This window comes from Pleurodeles waltl, chromosome 9, assembly GCF_031143425.1.
Source record: "Pleurodeles waltl isolate 20211129_DDA chromosome 9, aPleWal1.hap1.20221129, whole genome shotgun sequence".
In the NCBI taxonomy this organism is placed as follows: Eukaryota; Metazoa; Chordata; class Amphibia; order Caudata; family Salamandridae; genus Pleurodeles; species Pleurodeles waltl.
Window position 1 is genome coordinate 202,275,028 of NC_090448.1, and position 13,157 is coordinate 202,288,184.

Here is a 13,157-nt window from a genome sequence, read left to right on the forward strand (position 1 = left end):
ATTTGTCATCTATTTTATTTGTAATTGTCTCAGTTGTTCATTGTTAGTGTGTATTGGTCTTATTTGGTGTCTAATTTTGTCTTTGTACTGTTGGGAGTCTGTAGTGGGTATTGTTAGTTTGGGGATAAGTGGGCTGTTTGTGGGTTACTTTACCTTCATTTTCCTCCCTCCTTTCCCTTTATTTTCCTCTGTACCCCTTATTTGTACTATTATTTCTGTCATGTTGGGTAGGCCACGTCTGGGGAGAATGGGTGAGAAGGAGCTGGGGGCATTCATTTGGCTGGTGTGCCACTTCCTCCCCCTGATGATTGAAGTAGGTGGCAGGGTGATACAGGGGTATCACACGGAGGCGAGGAGGCTCAGGTTGTCCAAGGTGCTGTAACATCTGCGTCGCATTTTTAACACACCGCGCAATGACCACCAACTGAAGCACCGCTAGGCTGACCTTGTTGCCAGAGAGCAAGACATGATGGACCACCTGGGTGTTGTGATTGGTGGCCCTGTTGGTGAGTACAATTCAGAGTAATGTTCACATTTAAATGCTCTATAGTGACAGTAGCAGATTTGTTGATATGCTGCAGGCAATGTTTTTGACATGTGGAGTGCAAGTTAAACACAGTGGCCCTGAATTATACAATAATTGCTACACATTACCGTAATTTGTTGACGCAAAAGCTGCACAAACTTACAAAACACAACTTGATCTATTAAATTAGTGCTGCTTTCACGTCAATAGATGATGGTAATGCGGCTCAAACATATGTTTTATCTATGGCCTGTGAGTGTACCAGAAAAGAGATGTTTTTCACAAGCTAAAACAAGGAATTCATGTGGTCCCCAATTATTTTGAATACATGTCTGAACTGTATTCTGGCCCATACGTACAAATTTCTTCCTAACCTCAGGTAATATCTTAGGCTGATAGTTTGACCTGGTTGTGCCACAATTAAATTAGGAATGGATGCCAAAGTAATGCACACGGGTTCATAGCTAAATATTTGGTGCTACTTTCCATAGCTATAGCATAAAACATGAAGCAAATGATAGAAATTGAGGGATAACAAATATCCATGGCCCTTTGTTCATTGTACCTGTGTTTTTTAAATTGGTCTTGGGCACAATAGCTGGAACTGAGCTGATGCATTTGCCATTTGTGTTACTTTATAGCCATGCAATTCTCATAAGTTATTGGGTCATCATGTGATACCTGAAGTTGGGGAATGCACGGTCACAATGTATTACTTGCATGATGCTGTGCAAGGGACCCCTGAGCAATTCCATCATACATATAAAGTTCCCAAATACTTTGCTAGTTTGAGTTTGGTACACCCCTGCTGATCTAGTGCAGCATATGCACAATAGCTAACTTCCCAGTATGAAGGCTATCACAGACATGGGTGTATGCTAAGATCAGAAGACCAGCATTCCTGTGACTGCTGCCATTCTAAAGGTACATACAAATTCAAAGCTACATCATCATGATTGACACAGTAGGACATTTGCTAAACCATGTTTCAATAATGGGACAGTGTCAGTTTGCTGTATACCCGCTGATCTCCGAACTTGGCAAATGTAAGATGATGAATGTGGCTAACTGTGAATTCCAATACCCAATATGGGTACACAGGGCAAGGAGTGACACATTTCAGGTGCAATGACTACACCTGTGCCCATGCATTCTGTCATGGATGAACAAAATATACATTGTCAGCATATATTTATTTGTTGTATTCATTTTTATAAATGGCCAATCCACGTTTAGCGTCAGATTGTCATCAAGTAACACATAGGATCCCTGCCATTATGGTGTCATAGGGGGCATATGTGGCTCTGGGGACACTGTAAATGTGGCATATGTAACCTACACACAACACAGGCCCACATGTAAGGGACCATAGAAGGCATCCTAAATCATTAGCTTAACTCAAACCACATGAGCATCACACTGTAACTGATTGTCCCTTGATTCACAAACCACAATACCTGAGTGACTGGTATTGCAGCGCACCAGGAATGTGGCTTTGCATGTCTCTCATTACAACAAATGATGAAATGGAGTACACTTTATAAATGAGTGCAACCAATTGAGGGATCATGTTTTTCACCACATGATAGTTAGGGCCACTGCATGTGTGCATATGTGTGTGTATCACTCACTGGAGTGACAGGGTCTATACATGTTTGCAGTGGTATGTATCATCATGCCTGAGGGGCTGAACTTTCAGATATAATGCCACACACATCAATTTTACTTGAAAGTGTTGTACAGTGCACAGATATTAAGCACATTTCACCCTTCCATGCTTTACAGGTGGACCTGCCCCTTACACAATTGGAGAAGTGGCTCGATTTGCGGACCCAGAAATATCCAGCAAGTGTTGATATTTCAGTTCTGTGTTGTGTTTGCAGCTGTTGTGTGATTGACTCCTGTGTGTTGGACACATAGCAAGGTATGATGTGCTGGCACATTATCTGATATGTAACTTGACTGGAGTTTGTCTTTTCCTTCCATATTTGAGTTGGACAATCAGTGGCGTAGAGTCATATTTGGGGATTGTAGTGCAGCCCTGTAGGCATGGCCATGTGAATAGGGTGACATTTGTTGTAACATTTCTTGTAAAGAAAAATTTGGAGAGGGACATTTTCATGATTCAGTCAGCAAGTGATACTTGAATCTAACAGAATAGGGATGCCAAAGTATTACCCACAGACTTGAGCCTCTCTGTTCACTAATGAACATGTTAGACTGTATGTTTGACTTCGTAGCAGCATCTAGCTCCACATGTTGTGCTACGTGTATGTGGCACTTGAGTACAATGTCATAGGTGTGCATGCAGCTCATGCCCAGATGGGTGCTTGCATCTATCTGCTTGTTGTAGGACAGGTATTGATAGTATCAAATGATGTTGACAATTGTCTGCAATTACAAACATAAATGCGGATGGGATTGTCCAATGTTTGTGTCTATCCTAGTTGGACACACTCCTTACCTGTGGTGGACTGACTAAACCCATGTACAGCTGTGCAAAGCTTCCTGGCTGTCCTTGATGTTTGAAAGTATGTGTTGCTTGTCCATCGTCCCCTGAGGCACAGGCTTAGGGTTATGAAATATGTGTACCTAGGTGTGAGGATCCAAGTGTAGTACTCAGACATGTAAATCTGTAATTTATTTGTCCAACACTAGGATACTCACTCTTGATTAGCAACTGCATACAATTCTGGCAATTCCATTTACAAATCACAGATATTGTGGCCCTTGATTGTCATCCAGAAGACAGTCATTAGTTGACCTGTCACCTGTGGAGGACTTTCAGCATTTGTTATGTGACTAATGGCAGAACAATTATACTTAAAGCAATTAAGTATGTACACATCTTTTTGAGCATTGCTGTGCTGTTAGCTAGGACATGTGTAAGCTGCGTTGGCATGTACTTCCTCACGGAGAATCTGTGATATGTACGGTGATATGGCCTGTTTCAGCTACAGTAGATGCACTTTCTGATTCTCATCAGTAGCTGTATCACACAATGATGTAACTAATGTTTGGCTTTATCTTTTTTAATAGCAGCCAATATGGATGCCAACCAGATCTGTGAATTTCAGAGGAGGGCGATGCGTTACCGCCACATTCTGGATGTAGAGTCTGGGTTCCGCCACATGGCACGGCATTATTGCGATGAAAGAACCTCAGGGGTGTGAAGGGCATTTGCCCAAGTGGGCCCATCTGTGTCCACAACAGCCGCCACCACCAGCACCACCACTCCAACCCAGGTGGCAGTAAGGATGACAGCCACCACTGCAGGTCCATCAACATCCTCAACACCTGGACCACTGACAGCAACCTCTGCACCTCCCTCTCCAAGCATGGCAACACCAACTGGACAACCCTCTACAACTGGCACACAGACCACGCCTGCTGCAGTCATTGACAATGTTGAATTTCGTGCAATGCAACATGACATGCAACAGATGTTGCACAGACTAGGCAGGCTGCAGCAGGAGGTGTCCCAGATAAACAAGAGAGTGTGTGGGATTAAGAAGACCCTGCGGAGGGCGAACTTGTGACTTTGATACCCTCACCCATGATTCTCTCCCCTCCCTCCTCTTTCCTGGTTCTTTTAATTAGTAGGTTTAGGGGGCTTAGTGTTAGGTTAGAATAGGCTGTTAGTTTAGTTAGTATTAGTGGGTTGGGGGTGGAGGGTATGATATTTTTACATTTGTTTTTTTGTGGGTGTGTGGGTGGGGGATGATATTGGGGTTTTTGTGTATTAAAAAAGTATATGTATTTATTTAAAAAATCCCCAAAATATATGTTTGTTTAGTATAAGATAGTATGTGTTTAGGTTAGTATATGTTGTCCTCCAGGTGTCCCGTCATATAAGGTGGGTGGGGGGTTGATGTTTAGAGTGTTTAGTTAAATGTGATAAGTAAGTTTAGCTTAGGATAGTTAGGGCCAGTTGTGGGTAATGTGTAGTTAGGATATGTTAGGTTAGTTAAGGTGTTTCCCCTAGTTTTAGCATCCTATTTTTACAGTTAAATAAATACGTAGGTACTCCTTTACAGTATGTGTCATATGCTTGGGGATCAGGGCCTTGGCATGAGTGAACAGTGTCAATTTAGTATTTGCATTTGTGTTCCATCCTGCATCCAAATCCCAATTGAGCTGTCACATTGGCAGCTACACCATAGCTACTTCGCTAGGAATCTGCCATCCATTGCACACACCACTCAAGGTTACTATGGTTCAAAATGTGTTGTTAAGTTTGGATGTATGTTTTCAATCTGTCATACTTTGAGACCAGATTTGGTATTGGGGACACTGTGGTACATCTGCCTGCAGCCCGATGTTCATGTGAACCCTGATAAGGTGAGTGATGGAATAATCTCATGTAGTATAGTATACATAACTCACACCTGTAATTTCTTACATTGTACTGCCACGTTACTTATTTGTACGTATACTAGTACACATACATTCCTGCTGTATGGTGTGTGTGATGAAAAATTGTAATCAAATGTCACATACTTAAAGATTGTCTGGAAGAAAAAAATTGAAGACAATGATTTTATTCTTAGACATCCCTCAAAGAAGACTTAGGCCCTCATTCTAACCTCGGCGGTCTCAGACCGCCGGGGCCAGGGTCGGCGGGAGCACCGCCGACAGACCGGCGGTGCCCCGCAGGGCATTCTGACCGCGGCGGTTTGGCCGCGGTCAGAAAGGGTAAACCGGCGGTCTCCCGCCGGTTTACCGCTGCCCTTAGAATCCCCCATGGCGGCGCAGCTTGCTGCGCCACCATGGGGGATTCTGACACCCCCTACCGCCATCCTGTTCCTGGCGGTTCGCCCGCCAGGAACAGGATGGCGGTAGGGGGTGCCGCGGTGCCCCTGGGGGCCCCTGCCATGCCCATGCCAATGGCATGGGCACGGCAGGGGCCCCCATAAGAGGGCCCCACAAAGTATTTCAGTGTCTGCCTAGCAGACACTGAAATATGCAACGGGTGCAACTGCACCCGTCGCACCTTCCCACTCCGCCGGCTCATTTCTGAGCCGGCATCTTAGTGGGAAGGTTGATTTGCCCTGGGCTGGCGGGCGGCCTTTTGGCGGCTGCCCGCCAGCCCAGGGCAAATCCCAAAATACCCTCAGCGGTCTTTTGACCGCGGAGCGGTATTTTGGTGGGGGAACTTCGGCGGGCGGCCTCCGCCGCCCGCCGAAGTTAGAATCACCCCCTTATTCTGTCCAACACAGCATTATACTGTAATGTTTCTATTTGCTCCAGATGTAACTCTCATAAGGGCCAGATGATGGTACAATCCAGACCCCAGTGCATAGTTATCAGCCCACAATCTTCCAGGGCAGTTATATTGACATTCAATGGGCATTGACATGAGGCAAACATCAATGATCTTCCTTACGGTTGATGTGTCACATTACACAGAGACAAAGTGGTTGTGTAAGTGCTATTTATTTTAAAGTGCTGTAGTGCTATATTTACTTAGTCCTAGATTGTGAGTCCATGAGTGTGACGCCTTCCATTGTGATCCTACACAAGTGCAAAAAGGACATGTCATTGGACATGCTGCAGTGAAGTGTCATACAGTGCAGAGGGACATGAATTGCCAATGAGGTAGCGAGTGACAATCACAGAGCATAGTGTCAAGGTAAGCAGTGTTCTGGAGAACAGGGCTTGTGAGCAGCTGTTGCAAGCCTGGCATGTTACAAAGCACAGGACCTTGGTTATAAGTGCCCATGTGGCAGGGACTAGTGCTACCGGGTACTCTTACAGGTGAAGGTGATCTGTTCCACGTCTTCATATATTTTCAGAAATACTGGTAGCTGCCAACTGTGGGACTATTAAGGGCAGTACTGCAGCAAGAAGGAGCTGCTGGTTCTTAAGGATAGCAGCTACATAACTGTGGTAGGCAGCCAGGTCGGCCCTGAGTGGGTCAATATTGCATTTGTGCACGCGTTGAAAGGTTTGTTGTTGGAGGTGTTGTGTCCTCTCCCTTATTGCTCTGCTGATTTCCTTCACACTTTGTTGAAGTTCTTGCAAGATTGATATTCACCCTTGCATGGCTGCTGCCTGTTCTACAGTTGACATCATGCACAAACGCACCCCCTCTAGGCTGGCTGCCATATTTTGCATCCCCACACGCACCTTCCATGGCCAGCTCCCGCTGTACTCCAACTACAGTCGTCTCAAAGCTGGTGCCAGTGTCGTCAGAGTCCTCCATTGGGTTGGAGCTGGCAGGTCGTACAATTAGGGTGGTGGGTGGTTCCTCTGTGATGGCTCCTCCTTGCAACTGAAGGTAGGGTCTGGAGAGTTCCAAGGACATCTTGGAGGGTCTGCTGGCTGATGTTTGTCAGCTCGTCATCCATATCATCAGGGAAGTCCAGGACAGGCATATCCACAGGAGAGCCATTGTCCTCTGCTATGAGATATAATACAATTAGTGTGTCTATGTTGTGGCATTTGTGACGTGCCTGACTTCCTATTAGTTGCACATTGTGATATTGGTTCCTGTTCATTGTTCCTGTCTTTAATATTGGCATTCTCCCAGGCCTACGCCCCACCTGCATGTCACATGTAGTGTGGGCAGTTTGGGGAATTGTCTGCATCACATCCTCTAGGTGTAGGTTCTGCCCAAATTGTATGTTGCCACCTTATTGTATAACTCAACCCTCCGTCTACTTCCATTCTCATGTTGTGGCCTTGCATTGGCTGTGGGTGTTCTGATTGCACTTGCACCACACTTAACAATCTGGAACTGCCCCAGTCTCTGATATTTCACATCCAGCTATATGTTGCTGATACCTAGCATATACTATGTGTAGCTTTGGCATGGCACAATACAGATGTCAGCATTGGTAGTGCGTAATGTTGATGTTGGGGAATGTGTGCTACATTGGATTGCACTGATGGTCCTAGCAGTTTTCAATTTCCTCTTCTGACTGTGCGGGTGTGTTTCACTAGCCAGAAACATATGTCCTCCCCCTCAATGCTGTTGTCTGAGCAGTAGGACATTTGGGATGTTGCATGATGGCATTGTAGCTATTGTGACCCAGGCACAGGGTGGACCCTAACATGTGCAGCATGGATATAAGGCATTACTGCTGTGTACCTCATAATGTTTATGACAATGGCTGATGTTTTTAGTGACTATGGACATTCAGATTTGACAGGATTGGCACATTTTTATTGATTACAGGGGATTGATAACGTTGTCATCCTGAACCCTCTAATTTGGGTGCGTTTGTCCATGGGCACGTAGCTGCCATTAGCTACTTGACCTGCACACACAGCAGAGGTGGTAGTGGCAACTGCTGTCAATGTTAAATTCCACTTGCGGATATGGCCTGAGACTGTGAATTAAGCCCTACTTCATGTAGGGAGAATACCAGCTGTCGGGCCAGTTTTACGTTGTACCATACCCTCCTGGACTGGCTTTAACTTTCCAGCATACATGGAATGGCAGCATACCCCAATGCAAAGGTTGTTGGTGTAGTGTTGTACTGTGCCCCAGGTTTCCTCTGAACAGCCCATGCCCCCGTGCCGTGCCCCTTTGCCCATTCCACTCCCTGAATATCACGACTTACATGCATTTTGTAGTAGGTATGTCCCCCCCGCTTACAGTTCACATTTAGGCATTTTAGTTCCCCATGCCACTTACCCTGCATCTGTGTTGTCTCCTGGTAGTCTGCGCTGTCCTGTCCTTGAATCCCTGTGATGATCTCCTCAGGGATGACGGCTGCCACCATCTCCTCCATGTGGTCCAGGGCCTCCTGCGGTGCTGGACTCCCACCTCCAGTCTGCAGTGCTGCATTCATGTTCCTGGCCATCTTTTCCTTGGTCCTGCGCTTGCAGTCATGCCAGTGTTTCTTACACTCAATGACTGGTCTCCGTACTTCTGCCACACTGTTTATCTTGTCAACATTTTGTTGCCAAAATGCTTCTCTCCTACTAATTGGCAATTTAGAGGTAACAAAAGTTGGTGCTGGTGTTCCATCACCTCTTTCACCGGTATTTCCTGCTCCTCTGCTCAGAACCGACACTTCCTTTTCTTCTTCTCCCTCTCCTGCGCATGGTGTGGGTCCTCCTGGCTGGTTCCTGGTCGGTTGTTATCTTCCTGGGGTCTCTCAAAGATTCTGGGATCCATTTTGGCTCTCCTTTGCACATTTTGCTGTGTTTGCGCAGCTTTGTGACGCAATTGCGTAACAAAAAAAGGCATCTATCCGGTTTACGACGTCGCAAACCGGATCAAAGTAATTTTTGCCGCATTAACGTCATTTTTCTTAACGACGTGGCGCATTGGTTTGAGTAAAAAAAATGACTCACACCAGTGGTTTGCGCCACCGAGCATCAAAGTATAAATTTGACGCCCAAGCAGTGAAAAGAAATGGCGTTAGCTGGCGTTAACATTTTTTATGCAAAACTGGGCCTGAGTATCCTAATATATTCTTCAAGTAAGAGAAGACCCAACTTCTTATGACAAACATATGTATAAATTTGTTGAACTAAAAGGTACTTTCTGAGGTAAGTGTTTTCTGATGCTGTAGTTTTTTTCTAATTAAGAAAAATGCAGATGCCTGTCCCATATTGGGCAAAGGAGGTACATTTTGTTCTTTATATCATACAAAACTCTTTCAGTGTTTTCCTCTCCAATTCTGCTGGAAAGCTGTGCAGCAATTGATTTATTCATCTGCATTTCACTGACTGTGCCCCGAACAACAAGCCAAAGTAGAAAACAGTGGGTGTCAGTGCCCGCTTGACATCTCCTACTTTGACCAATTTGTGGATCGTCATTGCTTCCTCACAAAACCTGCTCAATTGTTGAGCTAAAGCATAAACAGGAATGGCACCGGGGCACAGCCCCTTCATACTCCACAGCCAGTTCTGAATTCCTGTGGGTACTCACCATGAATCCCAAACCTATCTCTGGCATTAGCACCTGAGTAGATATCCCATACCATTCATCTCATCCATCTCATTCATTTCATTCATCACACTCCATAATTTACTGGGATTTAAACAGTTAAATTCACTAGAAAGGTTCATAAATTCCATAGTGACAGGACCTTGTTCTGCTAAAGTATATTTCCCAATAAGAAGACAAAAATTGAGGCATTGTTCGACAGTTTCCACCCCTTTCTGAATCCATACTGAGTCTTCAACACAATTTGGTTTCCCTCAGCACAAGTCTTCAGTCTAAAGAGTAATACTCCTCTCAGCTTCAGGAGTAATTCTAGGTGTGGGATCCACCAATAACAATTTGGGTCAGCCCTGACCTCTTTCTTATAAATGTGAACAATCAGGAAGATAAATCAAGTTGTTATTGACCCCAATTTACAGACAGCTCTTAGGACATTGATCAAATGTGGACCTTAAATATCCAAATTGGTTTCAAAGAGGTCAATTGGAGCTCCATGACTGCTGTTATAGCAGCATTTCCATCACCTTGGGAAAAACAAGAGGAAACATTTCTTTATCATTCTTGGAGGCCCCAGGTATCTTAAAACCACAGCCACAGAGTCCTGAATTGAATAGATCTTAGAAAATTGACATCCTCAATCGATGGTGGAGATGGCTGTCTGATGTAAGGATTTTTAACTGTCTGCCAGAAAGCCCCGCTACCCTTTAATCTTCTAGCAGTAATTAGTGTTGTTTAAGCCTCAACTTTAAATTCCTCCCTCCTACAAGCCAATGTAATCATATAAGCCCATCTGTCTGTGACCTCACTGCTAACTCTAATTGGTCTACTATTCAAACCTGCTTTCAATGAGCGAAGGGCTTTGGTGAACTTTGAATCAAACCAGTCTTGTGTCTCCCAGTGGACTGGGGAGTTGTACATGTCAGCCTCACTTTGACTTATCTAGTAATTCACAAAAAAGTATTCTTCATATCCTTTTTCTCTGCACAATCATCAAGGTAAATGTTCACTAAGGTAGAGGTATCTTGGGCTAGTTTTGAAAAAAAGCATCAGTAATAACTCTGCTCCACCTCAAACTAATACCATTTGTAGAGGCAACATCACTGCCACATGCGTGTTCAACCTACCTAGGCCCTCATTACAACATTGGCGGTAAAAGCCGCTTACCGCCGTGCAGAAGACCGCTAACACACCGCTGCGGCAGTGGAATTCCGCCATGGTCATTATGACCCACTGCTCGGAATCTGCCAAAATTCAGACACCCACAAGTCCTCCACACCAAAGGTCAGTGATAAACTGGTGAAAACAAAACCTCCACCATCACGCCAACAGAAATATGCCCACACTATCACAACCCACGAATCCACGCGGCGGTTCTTTCAACCGCGGTATTCCATTGGCGGTACACACCGCCGCGCTCAAAATACACATACATCTCCAAAACACCACCACATTGGACAATTTGAAATACACACACCTGATACACATACACACACCACACCCACACACTCAATACAATATAAAACACACACCCACATCACCCACAAACCCTTACGTCAACAATTGTGACAGAAGGCCAGAGAGAGACACCACCAGAAAGAACGAGAGCATCCACAGGCACACAATACCATCACCCACATACCTTCCACACACCTCACACAACACACCAATAGATATTACCCCACTTGTCACTACACACACCACCCCACACATCACCCACACCACCCATGGCACGGCAAAGACACCTCAGGTTCTAGGAGGAGGAGCTCAGGGTCATGGTGGAGGAAATCGTCCGGGTAGAGCCACAGCTATTCGGATCACATCTGCAGCACACCTCTATAGATAGGAAGATGGAGCTATGGTGAAGAATAGTGGACAGGGTCAATGCAGTAGGACAGCACCCAAGAAATAGGGATGACATCAGGAAGAGGTGGAACGACCTACGGGGGAAGGTGCGTTCTGTGGTCTCAAGACACCACCTTGCGGTTCAGCGGACTGGCGGCGGACACCCACCTCCACCCCCACAACTAACAACATGGGAGGAGCAGGTCTTGGCGATTCTGCATCCTGAGGGCCTCACAGGAGTAGATGGAGGAATGGACTCTGTTAAGTCAAATCTTAACTATTACATCCACCACCCTACCTGCATGCTATCACATACCCTCACCCTCACCCCCACCCCCATCACTCCAACTCCTCACAAATGTCCCAATATCACAACCCACCCATCCCAACACCAAGCCCTGCATTCAACTACAAAGCATGGACAACCATCACCAATGCATGGCCTCTGCACATACCCACACCCCCCCCTAAAAAATGATCACACAAGGTCCCACACAAGAATGCAAGCACTGGGGTACACGGTCACCCACCCATTGCACACCATGCCACACACAGATGTAATAAACATCCTTTTATACCCCTGCAGGGCCCCTACCCAACGTCACCGGACAGGAGGGTCCACACATGTCCACACCACCAACAGAAGAGGCCCACGGTGATGACAGCAGCTCTGTCCAACTGGATCTAGATGACCGGCCCGGCCCATCGGGGACCTCGGGACAGTCGGTTCCCCTCACACAGTCACAGGCCACCACAGAGCTTCCCCCCTCTGGAAACAGCAGCACAGCACCCACCCAGCGGGCCCATACCTCTGTCCCCAGGACACGTCAATCAGCAGTGTGTCCACCACTACAGGGAACCCAGGCTAACCCACCAGCCCAACAACAGGGACCTGGGGGCAGTGGCAGTGGGCACACGGTCCAGGGGACGGAGGCGCAGGAACACAGGGGAACTGGGAGGGCTGCTGTGCGACAGGGGGAGGACAGGCAAAGGGAACCCACTCTCCACGAGGCCCTCTCCAACATCATGGGAGCCTATCACCATTCCCAGGAGACGATGGCAACAGTACTGGCCAAATTCTAGGAGACCCAGCGCCTGCAGGAGGAACAGTATTTGGGCTCCATGGAGTAACTCAGATCCATCAGTTCCACCCTGGGCACCATCGTAGGGGCGCTGAAGGAAGTACTCAACACCAGGAGGGACACTGTGGCACAGCAAGGGGCCCCTGACACTAGCCTGGATGATGAACTGCCCACCACCTCCGCCGGCGCTAGTGGACAGGAGGCACCGCCACAGGACCACCACACCAGCACCCCACCCTCTGCAGAGGGTGAACCACCCCGCAAACGGTCCCTGAGATCCAGGACAAAGACAGAGAATGATGCCAAGACCCCCGCCAAGAAATTAGACCACCCTGAATGTCGTCCTTCTGTCCCACTTTGTCACCCTGTCCATCCTCAAACTGCCCCAGCTCAACTTCCTATGCCCAGTTGGGCAATGCACCTGTGAGACTAATAGACTGGACTCTGCCATGGACATTCCTCCACCATCACCCCTCACCATTTTACAACCCCATCCAATATTGAGCACTTAAATAAACACCCTTGAAGCAGAAAACAATCTGGAGTCAGTCTGTGATTTCGAAATAGTGTATTAGCAATTACAGTGTCAAAATGCTCTTTCAAATGTAATGTCAACATACCTATGTCACACAGCTCTAGTCCATGAGGAAACAAAGCAGATGTCACACAGTGGGACCCACATTTGTGAAATCGTAAGGGAAAGTGAAAACTCAGTGACCATACACTGCGTGAAAAGGACAGACTGTAGAGAGGTAGTAGTGTTAAAGTACATGTAGTAGGTATGTTTGCATTCTTACCTGTGTCT